Source organism: Castor canadensis, chromosome 10 (assembly GCF_047511655.1).
Source record: "Castor canadensis chromosome 10, mCasCan1.hap1v2, whole genome shotgun sequence".
NCBI classification, from domain to species: Eukaryota; Metazoa; Chordata; class Mammalia; order Rodentia; family Castoridae; genus Castor; species Castor canadensis.
Genome location: NC_133395.1, coordinates 20,957,678 through 20,982,680, shown reverse-complemented (window position 1 = coordinate 20,982,680; position 25,003 = coordinate 20,957,678). Strand labels below are relative to the sequence as shown.

At 34.7% G+C, this 25,003-nt stretch overlaps 1 pseudogene; it reads right to left on the bottom strand.

Moving 5' to 3' along the window:
• Positions 1-18,022: 18,022 nt before the first annotated feature.
• LOC141411584 (multiple inositol polyphosphate phosphatase 1 pseudogene) lies at positions 18,023-18,739 on the bottom strand (annotated as a pseudogene).
• Between the last annotated feature and the right edge of the window lie 6,264 nt (positions 18,740-25,003).

The following is a 25,003-nucleotide window of genomic DNA, read 5'->3' as shown; positions in this document are numbered from 1 at the left end:
CAGAAGCTCATTTGCTGCCTACTGTCAGCTGTCTACCTTTGCAGGCTTTGTTTACTGAAAGTTTGCATTGAGAGTAACCCCTTGTTCCTCCCCCCTTTTCTGGTGTGCTCACAGCACCCTGCTCCTTCTACTGTTTGTCCTTTTCTGTTCCTTGTTTATTATTCATTTTAGTTTCTTTTTTTTTTTTTTTTTTTTTGCAGGGTGGTGGTCAGTCTGTACCGGGGGCTATGCTAGTTTATCCCAAGGTTGGCTGTGGGAGTACCACATGCTGCTTACTTGCTCACTTGTTGGTCTGAGTCTCCTAAGCAGATTTGGAGCTGGCATCTGGCAGAGCGGGAGCCCTCCTTGTTTCTCAGTGTAACGTGACATGGTAAGCTTTGTGCAGGCTGGGGGTTCAGGGTGTTGGAGTTTTGCTTATTCTTGTTGGTTGTATTTCTGCCAAGTGTGGTTCCTGCATCTCAGCAAGATTTTTGATTTATGGATCTCACACTGTCTTCTTCCTCCCTCTAGTCACCATCTTGGATCTCACTCAGTTTTTGTTCTTTGTTATCCATTTCCTGAGAGGCCTGGCATTGTCCTGAGGCTCCTGTAGTCAGGGGGACACACAGTGACCAAGGCCTGGAAACCTGGGGCATCTGCCAGCTTGGACGCTACTATCAGGTATGGCTTATTTGATTTAACTGATAAATAAGTCAAAGAGAATTTTGGAAACCACTGGCAATATAGTAGACTTTAAAGAATTTACCAAAACTTCATTCATTTAAGGTATTTCTTATCATGGGAATATATACATCATTCCCCAATAAATGATTAATGATTTAAATTTACACTTACCCTGTCTGCACAAAAGTGAAAATCATTCTAATTAAATGAAGATAAAATTCCAAGAATTTCTTTCTAACCAAAAATCCACAATTACAGTCCCAAAGTGTAACAAAATGGCTATAATAAATTATGTTGGTCATTAACACTGAGAAAATATGGTGTTTCCAACAGCAAGACAGAGTAGCATCTGATAATTTTCCCTTTTGGGCACTCAAAGATTTGCCCTTCATTATTATTTTTACCCCACTTTTTCAAACATAGACAACTGCACTAACTTAAAAGAAAATTTAGAAAGACCAAGATAGTGGATAGTCAGCAGCTGCTGGAACCCTCAGTGCTCACAATTCCAAAAGAATATTTTGGATTCCTGGAACCAAGGGTCAGGCAAACTGGATTTTTGCCAACTAAGATACCACCAATACATAGGATATACGTAGTGTAAAATGACTGATCCTTAAATTAGATTTTTGTAGCACATAACCATCCCAGAAGTCCACCCATTATAGATGGGCAGCTATTGGTGAGCATGCTGAAAAGCCATTTTTCCCTTCTTTCCTTTTTTTTTCTTCCTTTCTTTCTTTCTGTCCTTCCTTTCTTCCTTCCTTCCTTTTTTCTTTCTTTCTTTCTTTCTGTGTCTGTTTCTCTCTCTTTCTTTCTTTCCTTCATTCTTTTTGCTTCTTTTCTCCTCTCTTGGAAGAGCAAAAAAGGCAATGCATAGAACTCAAGAATGAGTTCTGCAAACATCTGGTATGTCCTGGACCACCAAAATTCAAGGACACAGAACCTCTGACTGCTACATGCCTGAATGATCCATCAGGTGACTCCTGATAGCATCAAGTGATACTGCAACCCTGCCTTGTGTTTGCAACACATCATCTGCTCTGGAAAGAATTACATAATCCAGTGCAGTGAGTAGGCAGAATGCACTTCTTCTGGACAAAACTGGTGACCAAATACATGGAGGAAAATTTTGACATAGGCCTTAGTTAAAACTGGCAGTGAACTGGAAGTGACAGACTTCCAAGAGAAAAGTGGTGGGCCACAATGCATGATTCTACTTCCCAATCAACCCCCTGTGAATGGAAGGGGCTGGTGTCTGAACATCCCAGCTCCTCACAGGAACACTCACCTACAAATACAAGCTGATAGATCGGATCCATACACCCTAAAGTGTCTGGGCTCAAACACCTGGAGTGGATTCTTTCTATAGCTCTCTGATATGGAGGGGCAACATCCATTGCCACACAGCACAGCATACCAATGTGAAGAAGGGGCAGAGGCACAGAGATAGTCCTTGTCAATAGTATTAATACCTGGGTCAGAAGGAAGAGTCCACAGCACTTATTGAAATGAGAATAAACTCATTTCTGTCCATAACAAGAAAGAAATTTGGACAACAAATAATTTTAAAAAATTTGTTTTAACTTTTTAATTTATTATTTTTGTTATTTAACATTTTTTTTACATTTGGTGTTACTTATCTCTCCATTCTGTTTGAATTTCAACTTCTGTAGTCCTTTCTTATTCCACCTCCCTTTCTTTCCCTCAATTTTTTTTTCTTCTCTTTTCTTCTCCTTATCTTCCTTCCTCTCCTCTCCTCTCTTTCACCCCCTGGCATTACCTCCTCCACACTAGCCACTCACTGAATAGTATATTATTCCAGCTTTACACATTACCCCCATCTTTCCTGTGTCTGCACAATCCCTGACAATAGCACCCTGATCCACAGCAACTGAACTATACCTTTACACATATTAAGGCCTTACTACATTGTAGCCCTGGTATCTTATACTTCTTCACCCTCTCCCCCCATCCCCATTACCTGCCCCCTGTTCTAGCACCATCACTTTAATTACCTAAGTATTAATCTTTGTGCAAACAACTTTTATCTCTCCAATACTTACTATTCATAGATAACATCACCAAGAATTATATATATATATAATATATACATATGTATGTATATATATGTGTATATTAATAAATATATATATTATGTAAATAAGTAGTTTGGCATTGAATCTGTGAATTTGTTATTGCCAAGCTATTCCTCCTCATCAGTGAACAGAAACACTACAATAACCTAGCTAAAAACTAAACTAACAAATGAAAAGGGAAAGATAACAGGTGATTAAAACCTCCAACTAACTAATGTGCAATACATGAACAAAGCATGAAATAGAAACATTGTTAAAAAACAAGGCAGGGGAAGACTAACAATAGCATAAAAGAGGATTTGGTATAAAGTAAAGAGGATGAATACTCAGTTGCTGACATCTGAATAATGATGATAAGAATGTTCAATAAATTTAAAACAGGGCTTAAAGAGGATATACAAAAACAATTCAATGAATTCCAAGATAAGATGGATAAAAATCTTGAGAAGACACAGAAACAACTAAATGAACTCAAAGCAGATATCAGCCAACTCTGAAATGAAACTAAGGAGATTATATAAAAAGCAGTAAATGAAATAAAGAAGGCACCATGTTATGAAAGAGGAGTTTAACAATGTCAAAAAAAAAAATCCAACAGAAATCCTAGAAATGAAAAGTTTCTTAAGTCAAATAAGAAAATACATTTGAAATCCACTCTAGTAGAATGGAACAAATAGAAGATAGAATTTCAGGGTTTGAAGACAAAATAGATTTAAAAAAACAACAGAAGAATTTTGAAATAAAAGACTCAAGAGCACCAAAAGGGACATGCAAGAACTGTGCAACTACATCAAAAGAACAAACATGTGAATCATAGGCATCAGAGAAAAAGAAGTGCAAGCCAAAGGTATAGGTAATATATTCAACACAAATAATAGCAATTCCCCAAATCTCAAGAAAGAGAAACTCCTGCAGGTTCAAGAAGCCCTCAGGACACCCAAGAGTCATGACCTAAATGGAACCACTCCACAGCATATTGGAGTTAAAATAATTAGCACAGAGAAAAAGCAAAGACTATTAAAGTCTGTAAGAAAAAAGTCTATTTGCAGAAAAAGTCAAATAACATTTAAAGGTAAACCCATCAAAACATCAGCACATTTCTCAACAGAAACTTTAAAAGCAAGACAGGCATGGAGTGAGGTATTTCAGGCACTGAAAGAAAACAATTTCAGTTCTAGGATACTCTACCCAGAAAAGCTATCATTCAAAATTGCAAGAGGAATAAAAATTATCCATGATAAACAGAAACTAAAACAATGCATGACCATTAAACAGCCACTATAGAAGATTCTGAAAGGAATCCTACACAGAGAAGATGAAAACAAACATAGCCATGAAAGGATGGAAGTTATTAAACTTCCATCAGAGAAATAATCAGAGAGTAGCTTAGAACTAGTTGCATACATGTAAACCCTTAAACAACAAAAACACCTAAATTGCAGAATCACCACATAACTCTCAGTATTAACAGTAAATGTTAGTGGACTCAACTCCTCTATCAAAAGCCACCAATTGGCAGACTGGATGAAAACAACAATTTGTTGTTTACAAGAAACTTACCTCACAGACAGAAACAAACATTGCCTTTGGGTGATAAAGTGAAAGAAGATATACTCCCTAAAACAAGCAGGAGTAGCAATATTTATATCAGATAAAGTAGACTTAAAGCTTAAGTTAGTCTGAAGAGACAAAGAAGGTCAATCCATACAAATGAAATGAACAATACATAAAGGGGAAATAATTACAATTGTAAATTTATATGAGCCAAATGTCAGTGCACATAAATTCATTAAAAACTGTTGGTCTTATAAACACAGATAGACACCAATACAACAGTAGTGGGAGACATCAATACTCCTCTATCACTAATACATAGGTCATCCAACAAAAAAAGCCTAGAATTGAGTGATACCATAGATTAAATGAACCTCTATAGAGTATTCTATCCTGCATCAGCACAATATACATTCTTCTCACAAGCCCATGGAATTCTTTCCAAGATAGATGAGACAACAAATCAAATCTTAGAAAATATGGAAACACTGAAATAAGCCCCTCCATATTGTCTGACCACAATAGGACTCAAAAAGAAAAGAAACTGCAGAAAATAAACAACTGGAAATTGAACAACATATTGCTCTGTGATCACTGAGTTATCAAAAAAATAAGGGTAGAAATCAAAAATTTCTTGGAATTTAATAAGAATAAAAGCATAACATATCAGAACTTTAGAGACACAGGAAAGATAGTCTTAAGGGGAAAGTTTATGGACATGAATGCAAGTATTAAAATAAAAGAAAGATTTCAAATAAAGAACCTAAAGTTGCATCTCAAACTCCTAGAAAAACAAGAACAAGCTAAATACAAAACTAGCAGAAAGAGAGAAATAATAAAAGTGAGGACCAAAATCAACAAAATAGAGACAACAAAATACAAAGAATAAATGAATCAAAGAGCTGGTTCTTTGGAAAAACAAATACATTTGACAAACACCTGGTAAATCTGACTAAAATATGGAGAGTAGAACCCAAAATAATAAAATCAGAAATAAAAAAGGGGAGATAACAATAAGCACAAAGTAATTCTAACAAATCATGACTGACTGCTTTGAAAACCTATATTTGAATAAATTGGAAAATCAATAAGAAATGGACAAATTTGTAGACACATATGACCATCCAAAATTGAACCAAGAGGATATTAATCACCTAAACAGACCCATATAACAAGCAATGTAATTGAAGCAGCAATTAAGAGTCTCCTAAAAAAAGTCCAGGACCTGATAAATTCAGTGCCAAATTCTACCCGTCCTTTAAGGAAGAAATGATATCATCACTCTTCAAATTTATTCATGAGGTAGAAAGTAAAAGAACACTGCCACACTCAATTTATGAAACCATCATTTCACTCATCCTAAAACCAGACAAGGACACAACAAACAAAGAAAATTAAAGGCCAATCTCTTTATCGGACATAGATGCAAAAATCCTCAATAAAACATTGCAAAACAAATACAAAAGCCTATCAAAAAGATGAGACATGTGACCAAGTTGGTTTCATCCCAGAAATACAGGGATGTTTCAATTGATGCAAATTATTAAATGTAATACAGCATAATAACAAAAGCAAAGGAAAAAAACCTACTTGATCATCTCAATACATTCAGAAAAAGCTTTCCATAAAATTCAACATCTCTTCATTATTAATGCACTGATGAAACTAGGAATAGAAGGAATGTACTTCAACAAAATAAAGGTTATGTAATGCAAGCCTATAGTCAACATCATGCTAAATGGGGAAAAATTGAAAACATTTCCTTAAAAGTAAGGAACAAAACAACTGGGGATATTCTCTCCACTTCTGTTCAACATATTCTTATAATTCATAGTCAGAGAAATAAAACAGAAAGAAGAAAAACTCAAGCAAAACACTCCTAGACAACTTAAGTAGTATCAGGAAAGTAGCAGGATACAAAAATCAACTTACACAAATCAGTAGCCTTTCTGTACATCAACAATGAACAGATTGAGAAAGAATGTAGGAAAACAATTATGTTTATAAAAGCTTCAAAATATAAAATACCTCAGAATAAACATAGAAAAAGAGGTGAAAGACATCTAAAAGTAAACTCACAATCACTGAAGAAAGAAATCCAAGAAAACTACAGAAGATCTCCCATGCTCATGGATTGGTGAAATCAGTATTAAAAAATGTATTTATTACCCAAAGTAATCTACATCTTTAAGGCAGTTCCCATCAAAATTCCAATGACAGTCATCATACAGATTGAAAAATCAACCCTAAAGTTCATTTGCAAACACAAAAGGCAATGAATAGCCAAGGAAATACTGAGCAAAAAGAGCAAAGCTGGAGGTATCATAAAACACAAATTCAAACTATACTACTGAGCCATAGCAATAAAAACAGCATAGTCCTGGCACAAAAACTGATATGAAGATGAGTGGAACAGAATAGAAGACTTGGATATGAATCCAAGCATTTATGCCCACCTGATCTTTGACAAAGGTGCCAAAAACATATTTTGGAGAAAAGACAGACTTTTCAACAAATGTTGCTAGAAAAATTGGATATCTACATGCAAGAAATTTAAGATAGATCAACGTCTTTCACTCAGTACAAGTATCAACTCAAAGTGGATTAAAGATGATAATATAAGACCTGAAACTTTAAAGCTAGTGCAGGAAAGAGCAGGGACTACACTAGAATCAGTAATCATATGAAATGATTTCCTAAATAGAACTCAAATGGTCCAGCAACTAAGAGAAAGGATTGACAAATGAGATTGCATGGAATTAAAAATTTGTGCAAAATAAAAGAAACGTTCACCAAATTCTGAGGCTACCCTCAGAATGGGAGAAAATCTTTGCCTGCTAGTCTTTTGAAAATGCTTCTTCAATCATAGTTTGATTCCTTGAGTGTTTGCACAAAGAAACTTATGAAAGTTTTGTGTGATAGTTTCATTTAATAGCCTATTTGAATGTATATAATATCCCTGGCTCATATTTTCTTTCACATGTGTGAACACAACATGTGTGTGTTGGCACAATATATTGCAGTCAAAATGCCTGACTAATCTGGTTTTCTACCTCTCAAAATCGACCTGAGCTTTTTATCTTCATGGTTAAATTATTTATTTTTGTTCTGTTTATTTATAGTTCAGTAGTTTTGCCAGATTTGACCTAGAGTTGTTTATCTTATCAATTTTTTCTTTCAAAAAGCATGCCCATGTTTTTATTCAATTTAACATTTTTTTTAGAATAAGGTTCTTAGTAGTTTTATTACATTGCTCTGACTGTCTTTTGGGGGAATTACTATCATCTGTAAAATAAGTCTTCTTTTTGTTTGAATTTTAAGAAATAGTTCCCTATGTCTTTCTTTTTTCCAAAAACTTTTTCAGTCTGTTCATGCAGCCATAATAAACTGCCACAGACAGAGGGAATAGTTTAAACTACAGAAGTTGTTTTCTCACAGACCTGGAGTTTGGAAAGTCAAGGTCAAAGGTGTTGGCAGGTTTTTTTCCCGCACTTTCTCCTTGGTTTGCATGTGGCTATTTTATCTCTGTCATTACATGTTCTTTCCTATGTCTACAATCTCCCATTCTGTCTTTTTTCATCTTACAAACACAGAAATCCTACTGAATTAGGATTCCACCCAATGATCTCATTTAACTTTAATCACATAACAAGGGCCCCATCTTTAAAAGACAGTTACATTGGATTTGTTACTAGAGCACCCAGACACAAGATCTACCTCTGCATCTGACCACTCATGTGCTAAAAAAAAAAAACAACAGACTATAGAGAGAAATGGAAAGTGAATTTATTTACAGATTTGGCCAAATCTGGGGAGAGAAAATTTCTTAGTCTGTCTCTGCCTTACTCATAGCAAGACCACAACTTATAAAAAAGATAAACACTAGGAAGCATGCATACATATGGAGACTGCCTTTTTGCTGAGAGGTGAGTTTTTCTTCTAGTATCCGGGCTTCTATGGGTGGCCTATCTTCACCCACAGGATGGATTTAATTCCTAGCACCTCTTTTATAATATTGAGGTTTCAATATATGAACTTTGGAAAAGACAAAATTCAATTCATACTAAATATTTCCTAAGATATCTGTGTACCCTTCTGTTACTTATACTTTAATGTTGAAATATGAAAATATTCTCTGATATTACTTGTTTCTTCATCAGAAAATGGGATATATTATCATTTTCCCCTACTGACTGGGTATTTTATATCTGATCTTTACTAATTCTAATTTATACTCTTCTTCCATTGATTGTATCAATTTCCTATTATCATTTACTTCAGTTTATATTTTTACCCCAGATTATTTCCATCTTCTTCTGATGTTTTCGTTTTTGAAATTTGTAGAGAATTTACATTATTTTAACCTTTTTTTTTCTTAAAACAGCATTAAATTAAATTCAATAATGTTTTTTCAATTTCACATTTTCAAGTGAATTGAAATTTTCTGGTACTTTTTGAAGAAATTTTCTGTTAGTAGCTGGGACAGGAAGGATAATTTTTTAAACCTCACATAGATAGTGTTGTAGCAGGTACCTAAAGCTGTTTTTGCTGAAAATCACTGAGTACATAATTGGGCCCAGGAATTAACTGAAAGCAGGATAAAAACATGTCATCTCTGCTTACGTATGTTATCTGTGTCCCTTGCTCTGAGCTATTGTTTTTGCAGTTCTCACCTAGTAATCATCTCAGAATCCAGGAAGGACCTGACAGATCAATAACATCATTACAACCATTGCTGAAAGTACTTCTAAGAAAAGGATCAGCAGAGTCTCATAGCACAGTCCACCTCCCAAATGAGAACAATTGCCTTTAATGATGAGGCTTCACCCAGAGCAGCTGTAATCACCTCATGGGAACATGATTGCTCTCCTCAAGTGAGGACAGTGACAAAAACTGTGTACGTGTGTACATGTTCCTGGCTTTAATACAGACACAATATGCTGCGCATCCCTCATTGTGCGCTGGTGGAGCTGAGATCATTCTCTCTTCTCCAATACAAGAGACTCGAATACCAGACCAGTCTTCCTTAAACTTATCCTTGCCATTTAACTTTGTCAGGGGAAATTTTCCTTTCACATGATTGGGTCATGATTTACTTGTTAGTAAACTATGTAAAATACACTTAGTAAATGTAGCAAATTATATAAAAGTATAAAATTAGTAAACTATACATGAAAGGTTAAAATTTTATGTCACTGCATTTTTTTTGTTCACTTTGATTTCACTGTATAATAATCTAAAATGTATTTGAAAATATATTCTCAGAGGATATTTATTTTCTGACATTAAATTGAAAATGCTTATTCAAGGAGTGCATGCTGTCAAGATTTCAATTGCTATGAATAGAATATATTTCTAACACTTTTCAAAAAACTCCTATTTAGAGTTTGCTTGTGATAATCTCCAGTATATTTTATTACTGTTGTCTCTTTATTTGAGTAAAATCATTACTTAATGTTATGTAAACTTATATTTGAATATTTTTAATAAGTGAATTAGTGCATATTTCTCTAATTTTCTAAATCTTTAATAGAATCTTTGTTACCAAATTTTAAAAAGTTATATTTATAAAATAATCTATTTATGTTCCAAAAATATACTCCATGTCTTTTGCTGTATGCATTTATTTTTACTAATTTGTTCCACTTTTTTATTGTTTTTACACTTATTAACATGTGTTACATGGTTTGGGCCACTTCTCCCCCTTGTCCCCCAACCCCCTTTCACCCACCCCCCTCGCTTCCAGACAGAACCTGTTCTTCCCTCTTGTTCTCTAATTTTGTTGAAGAGAAGACATAAGAGATAATAAGAAAGAGTTTTTCTAGCTTGAGATAAAGATAGCTGTACAGAGAGATTCCTAGTGTTTCTTCCATGCACATGTGTATTACAACCCGAATTGGTTCACCTCTACCAGACCTCTTCACTACTTCCCAGTCACCTTCCCATAGTGGCCTTTGCAAGTTTAAGATTACTTTATGAATTAAGTCAAAGCCATTTCCTTGTTTTTCAGCAGAAAAAATTAATTTTCAACAGAGTACATTGCATTCTGTAATTTTAATGTATAAGATAAATTTTAATACAGCCTGACATAGGAGTAATAATTGTTTATGATGAATGGTCATTTTTATTCATTTACATTCAGTATTTCTGTAAATATAATTTCAAAAAATAGTAACTAAAAACAGCCAGAGCAAAATCCCAATAAAAATAACTTGTATTCACGAGATTATACAAATTTAGACTGCATTTCCATTAAGTTTCCTATCCTTGTTAAATCAAGTGGAAAAAAAAAAAAAAAACGCATCATTTAGTCCAGAACTCTTCAGTGTTTTGCTTAATGCAGTTCTTTCAGTGGATGTTGTTCAGAGCAGGATGTGTGGCATATCAATAGCTCAGTACCTGCTGTTACTTGTGATTAAGAGACAGACACTGCTCAAAGGAAATGGTATTGCAATTACTACAAAACCAGGTAATCAACACAAGTATAGTCTTTTTGTATTTTAAAGAGAGAACAAAATTAAACCAGAACCTTTATTCGAACATCACAACTCATTCAACACAAAGCCCTTTTCATGAAGTATCTACCACCCATAGTGATGTCTCCTAGCAATGTTGGCTATCCCTGTGTTTATGAGAAGCTAATCTATCCTTTCAAAAAAACCTTACATTATTCTAAAAATTTTCCAAAAAAGATTAGTTTTTTTCTGTGCTCATTCATAATCTTTGAATTGTTCCTAAATAGTTAGTATATTATATTTCATCTTTAATGTCAAGATTTTAATCTTAGTTTACTAATCATATAACTCCTAAATCTCTATCCATAATAAAGGAATATTTTAAAGAGTGGCAGAATCACTCTGCAAATCAAAATGCAACTATTTCCTGAAATTTAAAAAAGCATTTTAAGACTTATTTAAATGTGTATTTTAAAGTACAGATTTAATGGGAAGAAAAGGAATTAAGGAATTTTTGGTTTTTCCTATTACATTTTGGTACTTTTTTAAAGTTAATCTTAAAAAGCCCCAAAGTGATACAAGTAATGTGCTTTTCCCTTTTATACATGAAACATGAACAGAAATTATTCAACCTAGCAACATTTAGAAGAAGAGCCTATTTACTTACATTTAAAGAGATGAACAAATTAGTGGGTTCCATATACGTATTTAGTAATTGTAAATTCATTACTTGTGTGTGTGTGTGTGTTTAAGTTTTAGGAGTATGAATACAAAGAGAGCGTTTTCTCAAAGACAGAGAAGTGAGAACAAGAACAAGCAAGTCAGTAAGTGCAATGCAGTGTGGCAGGCACCTTAGTGAAGCAATATAAAGGAAGGCTCTAATTGCTTAGATTAGTAATTAACGATTCTGCCTAGGAGAAACAAGACAGGCATCACTGCAAAATTACTACCTTAATGTAATAGCATGATCTCCTTTACACCTTTAGTTCATCTTTAAGTGCATATGCTTTTAGGTATAAAAATACAAAATCTGATACTGTTTTTATAGTGATCAAAATATCTTTAAATATCTCAAAATACCAAAATGATCTTTAAATTGTCCTTTTATACGTTGCTGAATGATTGGGTACTAGTTTATGCCTCACTGTAATAAACTACATATTAAATACATCTATCTATCTATCATCTATCTATTTATCTATCTATCTATCTATCTACACACACACATATATATATTCTTCTAGCCTAAGTTCATACCTGCTACACAATTTTTACAATGTTTTCATCTGAAAATTCAAATGATCAGGCTAACTTACACATACACACACCCACCATACTCACATGAAGCCTAGTATTCATGCAGATTTTGCAGAGTAATACATATTCTCGTTTATGTGACTGCTAGAAGTTACTGACAAAACAGTGTAGACTGTGAGAATTTTTACTTTTGTCTAAAGTTAACTTATATGTCCACCTATTTCAGATTCTTTTGCTATCAGGCAGTTTTTAGATTCTGTTATAAGAATGATCACATACTCATTTTCCTACTGAAAATGAGAAGTTGAAGCTTCCTATTTTCATACAATAGGATGAGTTTTAGACATTATACTAACACCCAAGCCTTTATCAAAGCAACATTTAAAAATCAAACATTTTTTAAAGCTTAAGAAGGTTTAAATTCACTAAAATATTATATTTTTGATACTTCCAACACATTGAGAATTTCTAAATAAAAATTTCCGGGAATGGGCATCATTCAGAAAATACACACATTATTTATTTAATAATTTCTTTCTTTTCCAAAGGGACATGTTATTTTTTAATGTTGTGTTGGCTGGGGTACACTGTGGTACTTACAAAGGTTGTTATAATGTAACAAATATATCATGCTTATCATACTTTAATTCAACCCCTCCACCTCTCTCCTCTATTCCCCCTCCTCATTCTTGGAATAGGTATCATTTAGGCATTTACATGCATGTGTACACATTTTTTGCACTGTATTCACTTTCCTACCCCCTTTCTCTGCCGCCTCATCCCTCCCACTACTGCGAACCCCATCACCCTCCACAGGACCTGTTCAGCCCTCCTATTCTCTGATTTTGTAGAAGAAAAAAAGGAAAACATGACATTTTTGCTTATTTGGTATAAGGTAGCTATACAGGGAGTTTCTTTGTGATATTTCCAATTATATATTATAACCTAATTGGTTTATCTCCTCTAAATTTCTTCATTGTCCCTTAGTCCCTTTCTTATGGTGGTTTCAGTTAGTTTAAGAATTCTATATTCATTCTTGTATAGAGAGTACATCAACCATATTCACCTGCTTAACTTCCTTCTTTTACCCTGCGACTCTCATATGTGACCTCCCCTTAGTGTGACTGGCTTTTCATAATATTGCTGTGTTTGTATTGGATATATATCCCACATATGAAAGAAAGCATGTGGCTTTGGCCTTCCAAGACTGGCTAACTTCACTTAAGATAATGTTCTTTAATAATTTAGTTAAAATATCGGAGGAATGTTACACAATCTATCTTACATCTCTTTAGAAGCAGTTGTTTTCTTAAATTTTTATGATTATTTGATGAAATATGTTCATTCTTCAACATCAATTTTTGAAACCTATGTTAAATATTCAATATATCTTAGTCATAGGCCATTGCTTGTTTTCAAAAGGTTATATACCCATTTTTCTTCTTTCTTTTGTAACACATTTCCTATGTGTTACATGTTATCTGTGTGGACATTCTACATTCTACATGCTTACTACAATTTTTTAATGTAAATGTTGAGAGTTTATATGAGGCTAAAGTATTCTTTCATGAATAAAATCTCTAAAATTGAAAGTGGATTACTGACAAACATATTTCAATGTTTGGTAATATTTTTGTGCTTATTTTTAGATGTGGGCGCAACTGCAAAAGGTAATATATTTTAGAATGTAGTTTATGAACAAGCCCTGTTCAGTTATGTTGTAGATGGTTGAGACTATTTGAACCAATTTGGTGAGAATGTTTCTACTTATCTACTATATAAACTTCTTTTATTTGAGCTTCAAGTAGCAATTTTTTTAGTACTTATTATATGCTAGAAAATGTGCATGAAGGTACTTATGTATATGGTCACATAGAATCCATTGTATTCTAAAGACCTTTAAATACATTTGAAAGATTAAGTACTTTGTCAGTGTCACACAACTAGAATGTGATAAACTGGGCCTTAAATTTCTGCTGACTGTAGTTTCAATCAGGTGTTATCAAGAGACACCCCATGTGATCTTTCTCTTTGCTAGAAATTGTGCATATAGGTAAATTATAACAAATGTAATTTTTGTTAAATAAAACAAATTTATTTATTTGTTCAAAATTTCAAGCATGCTAATGACTCCTTTATTTCACTGTAAGTCTAATTAGAGAAAAACACCAAATTCATTTATGCAACCTTTGATTGTGAATGGATACCTACTAAAAATCCAGTTAGTAGAGATCAGTGAAATTAATGCTGATCAAAAATTTAGCTGGGCACCAGTGTCTCACTCCTGTAATCCTAGCTACTTGGGAGGCTTAGAGCTGGAGGATTATGATTACAGGCCAGTTGGGGTGAATTATTCTTGAGAGCCCATCCCCAAAATAACCAGAGCAAATGGACTAGAGTTGTATGTAGTTCAGCAGTAGAGTGCTTGCCTTGCAAGAGTGAAGCCTTGAGTTAAAATCCCAGTCCCACAAAATAAATAAAATAAAGTGAAATAAAAAATAGAATTCAAAGTGAAATAAAAATATGTGTTCATGTATGTGATTAATATATATAGACACAGAAATATACATATTATGTATTTATACCAGAAAAATGAGCTGACACAACAATAAAAGCAAAGACACAATTAATAAAGACTGGAAAAGTGGCTCAAGTGGAAGAAAATTGCCTCACAAGCAGGAGGCCCTGAGATCAAACTCCACTATAGCAAAAAAAAAAAAAAAAAAAAAAAAAGACATCTTATTATGAAAAATGAGTACAGGTTAAAAGATAAGGTATTTTATACTGTGTGCACTGGTATATAAATGGAAAAATAAGACCTGTTGAAAATATTCCAGGACTTGGAGGAAAGGTGATAAAGGAGAATGATGGAGAGGATGAATTCAACTATGATATATTGTAGGAGCTCCTGTAAATGTCATAATGTATCCCAGTACAATAATAATAGAAAAAATATTAAAGAATATAAGCAAATGAGCAACAAAGCCTTCTTGAAAAGATGCTCAACATTTCTAGTCATCAGGAAAATATGAATTAAAATCACAATGAGGTGTGCTATACAACTATCATTAGGGCTAAAATCAGAAATTCTGATTATATGAAGTGGCAGAATCACTGGAAATCTCCACATTGCTGGAGTGAGTGAAAACACCATAACAATTCTGACAAGCAATTTGACAGATTTTTCTGTTTACTCTGGGATCTAGGAATTTCATTCCTAGGTTTTTTACCCAAGAAAAATGAAAATATAAGTCTACAAATTTGTACATATATATATAAATGAATATTCATAACAGGTTTAGTCATAATAGCCAAAATTTGAAAAAAATACAATGTCTATTGACAAGTTGATCAATAAAAAACTGTAGTACATACTCAAAATCAAAAAGATAAGATATTTTAGAGTGTGATCTTCATCCTGATCCAAAAATATTAGACAGTCTTCCTGAAAAGTTAACTGAAAGATTTGGACAGGCAGAGTTGTTACAAATATTTTTTTAGATAAAATGAGGTTTACAAAGTGATGTGCTATTGTATAGTACTGTGACTAGAGATACCAACAAGGTACTACACATTTCTAAAAGCTACAAGAAATAATCTTGATGGTATTTTCCATAAATGAATGATAAATGTTTAAGAAGACAGAACTGCTTAAGCTGTTTTTGTTTCATTTTATCATTAATTTCAGGGCGAATTGCTATGAAAATCTCTTAGATGATACATTAGAACAAGTTCACTTTCTCTATTACACACCTTTAGGCCCCCTTCTCCATCCCCCTTTTCAAACAGTAGTAGGTGAATTTCTATTACACAATGTATGAATGTATCAAAAGATCATGTTGCCTTGTTAATATAGACATTTTTGATGTTTCTGTATCAGTTTTAAAAAATTATCTAGTAGAAATAAAAGCTAAACTGAAGAAGAATCTGTTTTTTCCAGAAAACACTTTGGTCAAAAATCTTGCAAATTGTAAGATAATCCAAGTTTTGAGCTTTATAAAATGACTCCCAAAAACACAAGAATATCCTTTATTAAAGTCATCTCTAAGTGGAAAATTGTCATAGCATACAACTTATTGGAGTTGTAAAAAATCATTCAAATGAAAGTGTGTGTGTATTTTTTTATTGTATTCAGACTTGCTTAACGTCTGCTTAAAACTATATGTTCAGGTCTCACCTTCTTTTGCTTAACTTCTAAGAACAAAAATTTTGTAATTTTAATGTTATGGAATGAATACAATTCATTTATTATTTTTTATAGATAAACCAATACATATTGTTTAAAATAAGTTCTGAGACAAGAGCAATCTGTTTTATAATAAAGAATAATGTCAGCAAGAAACAAAAAGTTAATATGAAACATATTTGGGAAAGTTGTAAGAGGCAGAAATCTTAAACATTTTATAAATTAGTCAGTTTTTAAGATAATTTTGCATGCCAACCCTTAAGTTTTAACATAATAAAAAAGTCTAAGTAATGGACCTATAGATTCACATTTTTATGTAGGTAAGTTTTCCATTGAACCATTTCTGTCATTTGTGTATAAATGCTCCATTTACAAGGCTTAAAAATTGGGCTGGCAGAGTGGCTCAAGTGGTAAAGCACCTGCCTAGCAAACAAGAGGCTCTGAGTTCAAACCCCAGTATTTAAAAAAAAAAAAAGTAGGTATCAAAACACTTAAAATAATTGACAACAGATGAACATTTTAAAGAGTTCTCCCTTAAAATTACCTCCCCCTTTACAAAGCCCTTCCTTTGGAGTGTACTATTACAAAAGCATTCTCCAGTCTGGCTAAAATGTCCCATATTTGGAATAAGCAGATCTGAATGATGCTATAAGGCCTCATTGAAATATAATAATTTCTTTGTGTATTTAAAATTCTATAAAAACATTAATACTAGGACAATTTTTCTTCTCAACACAATATATCTTTTTTTATAAGAATTTTGTTTATTGTAGCAAATACTTTCATGGCATTTGACAGAACTCAGAATTATTTCTTTAAAATAAACTCAAATCTATAAAAATAAGTCAGCCAGGAAAAAAAATCTTTATTTAAAAGGAAAAGAGAAAAAAAGAAATCAAACAACTAAAAGATGGAATTCATGTAATAAAATATAACTATGCAAGCAAAATGCATAGAATGAAAGCTAGTTAATTAACTGATTTAAGAAATTTGATTCTGATCATCAAACTTCTTGCTAATGGTCCTGTTTGTCCTTCCATGACTATATATGTAAAACTGATCTGACGATGATTTAAGATGGCTTTGAGAGATTCACTAGGAAGATAAAAGGAATTATCAAAAAAGTTTTCAAATATTTTATAAATACTATTAACAAAAATATTTCACTTTTTGTTTTGCTTCAGTGAAGGTGTCCTTTCATGTTTTTAATTATTTATTTATTTATTTATATTTTTTGGAGATATGGGATTTGAACTCAGGGCCTTCTGCTTGCTAGGCAGGCACTCTACCACTTGAGCCACACCTCCAGCAAAGATGTCCTTTGAAATCAGCCAGTTAACAGTATTGCAAAGTCTCACTTGACTTGACTTTCTTCCAAAGCAATACTCCCACAATTCTTAACAATAATTTGGATTAAGCAATACTGGAACTGTCCGACCTGAGGGAAAAAGAACGAACTGCAGCACAACAGGTAAATTTCCTTGATTTGTTAAATCAATTTATGGACCTTTTCAAGTATGATTTTCAAATATTACTCTACTTCAGTGTGAGGTTTCTTAGCTAAGTCAGGAGAAAATTCATTTCTGTAAACATTTGCAGTGTCAGATGTTTGGCTAGATTGTCTTTTCCTTAAGAGAGCTGCTCCAATGAAAAATCATTTCTTATTTACTATGTCCAGACACTAAAAGAAACATCATTTTTCTGTGAAAAGACAGATATACCCAAGCTTTCTGTAGTCAAGGGACTGCCTACCAATTACCAACATGTAATCACCCCTAGGAAAGTACTGAACTGATTTCTGCAGTTACTCAAAGCTCATCGAATGTACTGTTCTTTGGTAATTCACATTCTTCACTGGTTTGACAACTCTGAAGGATGTCCTTGTAGTGGTTCTTCAGATCCTCATACTAAGAGAAAGTTTCCTGTGAGTAAGCCAAGGGTAAAACCTTTTCATTCAATAGCATCTGTACTCGGAACTCTTCTTTAGGAGTCTTCGCATTTTCACAATGATAAAGCACAAATATTAGGTTTGAGGCATAAGATACGATGTGACCACTTCGGAACTTCCAATAGACATGCTCCTCATAATTATAAGCTGTTAGGGGCTCTTTGTCTTTGAAGTAGCCCATGAGAGAAAGCAGTGGAAAAGAGTCTCTCCATGACCAAACTGGAGAATGACTGGAAACTGGATGAGACCTTTGCTTCTGTTCAACTGCTTTGTCCAAGTGCTGAAAGATATCCTGAAACAGGGAGCAGCTGGATCGACTATTAATGGCATATCCATAACCTCTTTTCCAGTATTGTTTCAGATCATTTAAATATTCTAATACCTGCATTTAAATTGTTTACTGGCACTTGTAAAGTAGTTGCAACTTTTTAAAAAATGTTCTGCATTTCTGGTCCAGCTTTGAAGGCCTCTACATGATGAAGAGCTGTAACATTCCTTTCCACTTCACTTAAAAACTTCTCACAATGATCAAAGAACCTCATTAGTTTATCATTGATCTTGGAGGTCCACACTCCATATCCCCTGTCTGTCCAGGTGGTCCACAGAAGCCAATCACAGCATCTTCACCACTGCCCTCCCACCAAAGGATTAGAACCCAAGATGGTCAGCCAGAGTTTTTGCAGGGTTGGTTTAATGGATGTTAGGATGGATGTGCTCTTCTCCTTGGAGAGAGCAAACATGAAGAGAAGTTAGGCTACTAGTGGCCAGAGAAAGTCATTTACTCAGAAGATAAGCCAAGAAACGGGGAGGCAGAGCTAGACATGACGAGGAAGACAGAGTCAACACAATGTATCTGACACAAGTACTTAAGATAGGATTTAGATAGTTTTCATACAATAGATTTTAATTTTTGGAGCAGGAGTAGGTTCACAGAAAAATTGAATAGAAATAGTTCCCTTATATTAGCTGTCCTCACATATACAAAGCTTACCCCTTTATTAGTATCCATATTTCTAAAGTGATACATATGGTAGAATTGGTTAATCAACATCAACATGTCACTTTCACCCGACCATAGTTCACTTTAGGTTTATTTTTTTATAGTCTTGTCAATTCTAATTGTTTTCCCAAATGTATAATGATAATATATCTAGAATGAGAGTTTCAATATTCTAACCATCCTCTCTGCAGCAACAATTTATTCATCTATCCCCTAACCATAATCATCACTGGTCCTTTTCCTCAGTTCATAGTTTTGCTTTACACCAAGCATCATGCTTTTTAAATGACACGTGTATAGCCTTTTCAGATAGGCTTCTCTTAATTAATAACATGCATTTATGTTTAACTTATGTCTTTTTATAACTGCTTATTTGTTCTTAGTGCTGAATAATATTCTACTGTCTAGGTGTGTTAAAGCTTATTTATCCAGTCGCTTCTTGAAGTACATCTTAGTGACTTTCAGGCTTTGACAGTTCTGAATAAAATTGCCTTAATTATCCATGTACAGGTTTTTGTATGGAAAGAAGTTTTTGAGTTATTTGAGTAAACACCAAGGGAGATAAGTGCTGGATTGTATGCTAAGAGTGTGGTTAATCTTGCAAAATTGCCAAAATGTCTTTCAGAATGGCTGTAATGTTTTGTACCCCATCAGGAATGAATGAGTGTTCCTCCTGCCCTACATATGTGCCAGTGTTTGGGGTTTTGGCTATTATGAGAGGTATGTAGTGGTAGCTTTACGTTGCTTTAATATGCATTTCCCTAATGACACATGATTTGCATCATGTTTTCATGTGTGTATTTGTCACGTATGCATTTTGTTTGATGAAGTGTCTGTTGAGGTAGTTTTCCGATTTTTTAATCAGGCAGTTTGTTTTCTAATCATTGGTTTTTTTAATGTTTTCTTGTGTATTTTGGACAATAGTCCTTCATTGGCTATGTCTTTGTAAATAATTTCTCCTAATGTCAGCCATTCATTTTACAGAAAGAAAATTCTGTAAACTAATGTTCAAATTGCACAGAAAGGCTATTCTAGCCTTTAATGTTGCATATGCTATGCTTTACAACATTTGCCTTGTTGACCTGCTTAAGCATGCCAAAATTCTATGTGTGTTGTGCAAACTCACGCACTTTATTGGGTCAACTACTTTTATATTTTACAAACTGTGTTGTTGATTGAATTATCTTTTTACAATAGTCTATGGAATTTGTAAGGGCTCTAAAAGGCTTTGATGTGAGAAGGGGTAAGTGAAGATCTTTTTCTAAAGGGGGATTAGAATTGACACTGAGCTTTTCAATCACCTGAGTGGATTGTGTTAAATCATGTAGTCCCCTACACTATACCCTATTGAATACTGATAACACTTCCTGAAATACTTTACTATGGGCATGCAGCAATGTGGCACAAAAGTTGTCACTTATTTGACCCCCCCCAGTCCCTAAGGCATGTCCTTGAATTGAATAAAGTCATTTACCTAAGACAGGGTGACAAATTTCCTCAATTTAGTGCTCTAAGAAGCTGCTATTAATAGTGAGGTCATCATGATGAATGAAATTCCCTTGTCACTTGCTTGCCACTAAAATCCTCTATGCTTTCCTTCTAATTGGAGAGACTGAAGAAGAGGAATAAACAAAACATTTAGTACAAGGAAGAGTACCAGGTATTTTAAATAAAAATAAACTATGAAATGCAGATAGGGCAGGGTATGGTAAGGGTGGGATACAATCTTAGATAGAATGACCAAAAAAAAAAAAAAAAACACTGAGAAAGAAAATGACCCAAGCAAAGACCTACGGAAGAAAGAAGACCTTTCATTAAAGTAATAGGAAAAGCAAGTGCCAAAGTCCTGCTGTATATTGTACAAATATTCAAGGAACAGAAGAGAGGTCAGTGTGATTGGAGAAGAGAAAACAAGGAAATAATTTAAGATAATAGCAATGTCACACTTTGTACTACTTACTAGTACTTCTAAAATTATTTTATTGAATTATTTTATCAGCCTTTCAGCATAGTAGGTATTAATAAGCATTTTACTAAGGTGAATACAGAATGAAAAATGATCTGATTTATCTAATGTCTCATAATCAGTAAATTACAATATAGTTCCTGAGACCCAGGTGTTGGGATGTAAATGCAACACTCATTCTATTGCAGAACACATGCTTTTATAACCACAGAAACAGCTCACATTTAAAATGGAAACGATTCTGAGGCAGTATGTCCCTAGCACCCAAGTCAAAAGAGTAGGCAAACCATGTCTTGCAGTAAAATCAGTTTCAGCAGCTTATCTCAAACTGGGCTTCCTTTTGTACTTGTGTTCACTTATGCCAATATTCTGTATGACACATATGTCAACAATTAGAGGAAAAATTTTCACTTGTGAATAAAGTCTATTCCAAAAAACATATATAAAAAATGAAAACATGAAGTGAATGCTTGTCAAGTTGGAGATGCTATTTTCAAAGAATTTAAATCACAATACTTCTCAATTACAAAATTAACAAATAGCATTAATACTGCTCATAATGTCTTTAGTTTTTGTTATTTAATACTTAGTATGAAGAAGGTGAAGTATAGTCACAGCATGTTTTATTTGAAGATATTTAACAATTTTACCTCCATTTCAAATTTGTTTCAACTGAATTAAATTTATTCTCATTCTCAAGAGAATCAATAATTTTAATTTATTTCTTATTAAATGAAATAACTAGGAATACTCCTCCAGGACTGTGTATACATAATTTACCTCAAGAAATATAAATTATTATTAATACAAATCTTGGAAAACACAGTAGTATAGAGTTGCTTACGTGAGAAGCAGCTATAGAAATAACCAAACTGGCCCAATGAAGGTGACTGAAACCACTCAGCCCAGTGTCTCTACCCAAAGGAGGGACAGGGAGTGAGCAGACTAGTTGATTAGAGCTCACCATCTGGGTCTCTATCTCAAAACAAGGAAGGTGCCTCAGTGAGATGGTCAGCTAGCTAGAGTACTTAACCTACCAGCAACCCAGCAGAGTATGCATGTTCACAAGTGACAGAAGCTATTCACCCTTCACTCCCCAAATGAAACATTAAACTGAAGGTGTAGGTGGAAAAGGGGGAAAAAAAAAATCTCATCATGAACAATCCACAGCAGCCATTGAATTCCCACAGGCTTCAAAAGTAGCAGAGTGTTTTATAACACAATAGCTCTGCTGAGGGAACCAGCAACTGATTAACAAAAGCTCCTCACACATATGGAACCACCACCTCCCCTCACTGAAGCAGCTGCCCTAATGCAGAGCCCCAAAGTCAAACCTGGACAATCCAGGGCCATGAGGAGGATATGTGAGTAAACACAACAGAACTTCTGAGATTGGTATATCTCAACCTCCTAGAAAAACAAGAACAAACTAAAGCCCAAAGTAGCAGAAAGAGAGACTTTATAAAAATAAGGACCTAACTCAACAAAATAGAGAACAACAACAACAAAAAAAAATATAAAGAACCAACAAAACAAAAAGTCACTTCTTGGGGATTCAAGATGTGCTTAAGGTAGGGAATCAGAGTTCCTGAGCTCTGTAACTCCAGAAACCACCTCAAGACGATAGAGCTACACTCGGGTAACTCTGATTGCTTCTAACCAAAATCATTGCCAACACATTAGTTGCACATAAAATTAAAGGACTAACCCTTAAAACAGCCTTTAATTGTACCTAACAACCAGGAAAATCCTGGCACAGCACAGCCAACAGGGCATGTCTGCCTTGGGACAAAAGCCCCCTGGCCGTTTCTCTCCCCCTCACCATCTTTTTTTTCTCTTTCAATAAGCAGAATGTAGAGCATCAACCAGAATCGAACTCTGCAACATTCTGGACCCCTAACCTGTGAAAAGCCTCCCTATGCCCTTCTGCAGTGAATGCAGTCCCAGGAAGTGTCTGCTTTGAGAAAGGTGGTTTGCTATTTCTCCCTACCAGTCAGTTTCAAAGCTGCCACTGAAACCTGCAGACCCAACAGGTGAACAACATGCACCATATGTGACTTCCTTATCCACAGCCTGGGAACATAATCCAGCCCAGCCCTGTACTGATTGAACCCCCCCAACAAAACTGATAAGCCTAAACAGTGAATTGTAATCTAACACCAACAGTGGGGATGGGGTGAAATGCTGAAGTTTCCCTGGAGAACACAGATGGGGCAAGGAGCTTACTCTCTTGAAAGAAGAAGGGAAATGTAACAAAGGCTGAGAGCAGGGGTGGGGTGACAAGCCACCCTCCCAAAGAGGGGTTGTGGTGGATCACAGCTAGTCTCCAGGGACTGGGGGCAGAGTGCAAAACTGAATTGCCCCACCCTGTTGGGGAAGGAGCTGACCAGCTAGAGTTGCAGCTGTAGGGCAACGCAGCTGCTACCTGGCAAAAACAGCATCAGATTTGACCACCTTTCACGAACTGGCAGTGAGTCACCTCAGGTCCCATTTGCAACCTGCCATGTATACAGAAGGAACCAAATAGTGCTCAAAAGCCAGTCACCTAGTGAGATCACTTCAGAGCAGCCACTTGCAATGGACAGCCCATAAGGCCAAGGAAAGTGGATAAAAAAGAAAAAAACCCTCAAGCTGTCTCCACCCCAATCTGTATGACAAGAGGGGCCGATCCTTCCCCAGAAAGCCCTGAATACTACACGTCAGCACCAGAATTGGAAGCCAAAGGAATAAGACCAGAACTCTTACAGAGTCAATTGAATTTTTGTTTTCCTGTACTTGGTTTTTTCCCCTGTATTATTAACTTCACCATTATTATTATATTATCTCGATTCTTATCCCTTTCACTGTCCCTCCTTTTCTTGTGCTATAATCCATTGTTCTCCCTCCCCACTACTTTTTCTACCCCTTCTCATCCACTATCTCCTCCTGTCTTTGCCTCCCCATCCCATTCTACCCCAACCTGTCACCACACTACCCCTCCCTTCTACTTATGCACCACATGCTGACTAGCGTATTGTACCAACCATACAAATCCCCAGCCCCCTGCAAGCCCTGACACAAGCATCCTCCACTATAACAGCAGAAATAGACCCAAACACATACAAGGGCTACAAAACCCAGCAGCCTCCAGACCTCTTCTCTCACCCAGTCCCTCTTGCCAGCCCCCCCCTTTTAGTGTCATCTTTACTAATTACCCAAGTTTCTATCTCTAGCCAAACAAATATTACCCTCACAACTCCCACTGTTTATAGATATTATCACCAAGGGGTTTTCTATACAATAGGTTAACCAGTGGTCTGGCATTGAACCTGTGAATTTGATATTGATAATTTATACCTCCAGGCCATGGACAGAAATAGTACATCAACCTAGCTAACAACTAAGTCAGTCACAACACAAAAATTAAATCAAGAGAAAGAAAATAGGCAATTAAAATCACCAACTAGTCAATCAAGACCATAGTCGCACAGCACCAATTGGAGAGATGGGTAGAAGGGAAGGAAACTATACTCCTCAAAAAAAAAAAAAAAAAATTCAATAGAAGATTTAGTGGCAAATAAAGAAAATGGATACCCAGTTCCTGACCCCCAAAAAACAATGATAAATTTCACTAATGAGCCCAGTCAATGATTCCCATAAAAAAATCCCTCAAAAGGAATCTGGAAGAGGTCACTGAGAAACTCATGGAGAAGATACTAGACAAGGTTAAACCAGAATGGACAAGATGCACTCAAGAAATTTCAAGATACCAGAAATAAAAAACTTGAGAAGAAATAGAAACAATGAAATGAACTCAGAGAGGACTTCAACAAATACCAAAGTGAAACAAAGGACAGTATAGAATAAAGTGATGTATGAAATAAAGAAAATAACAC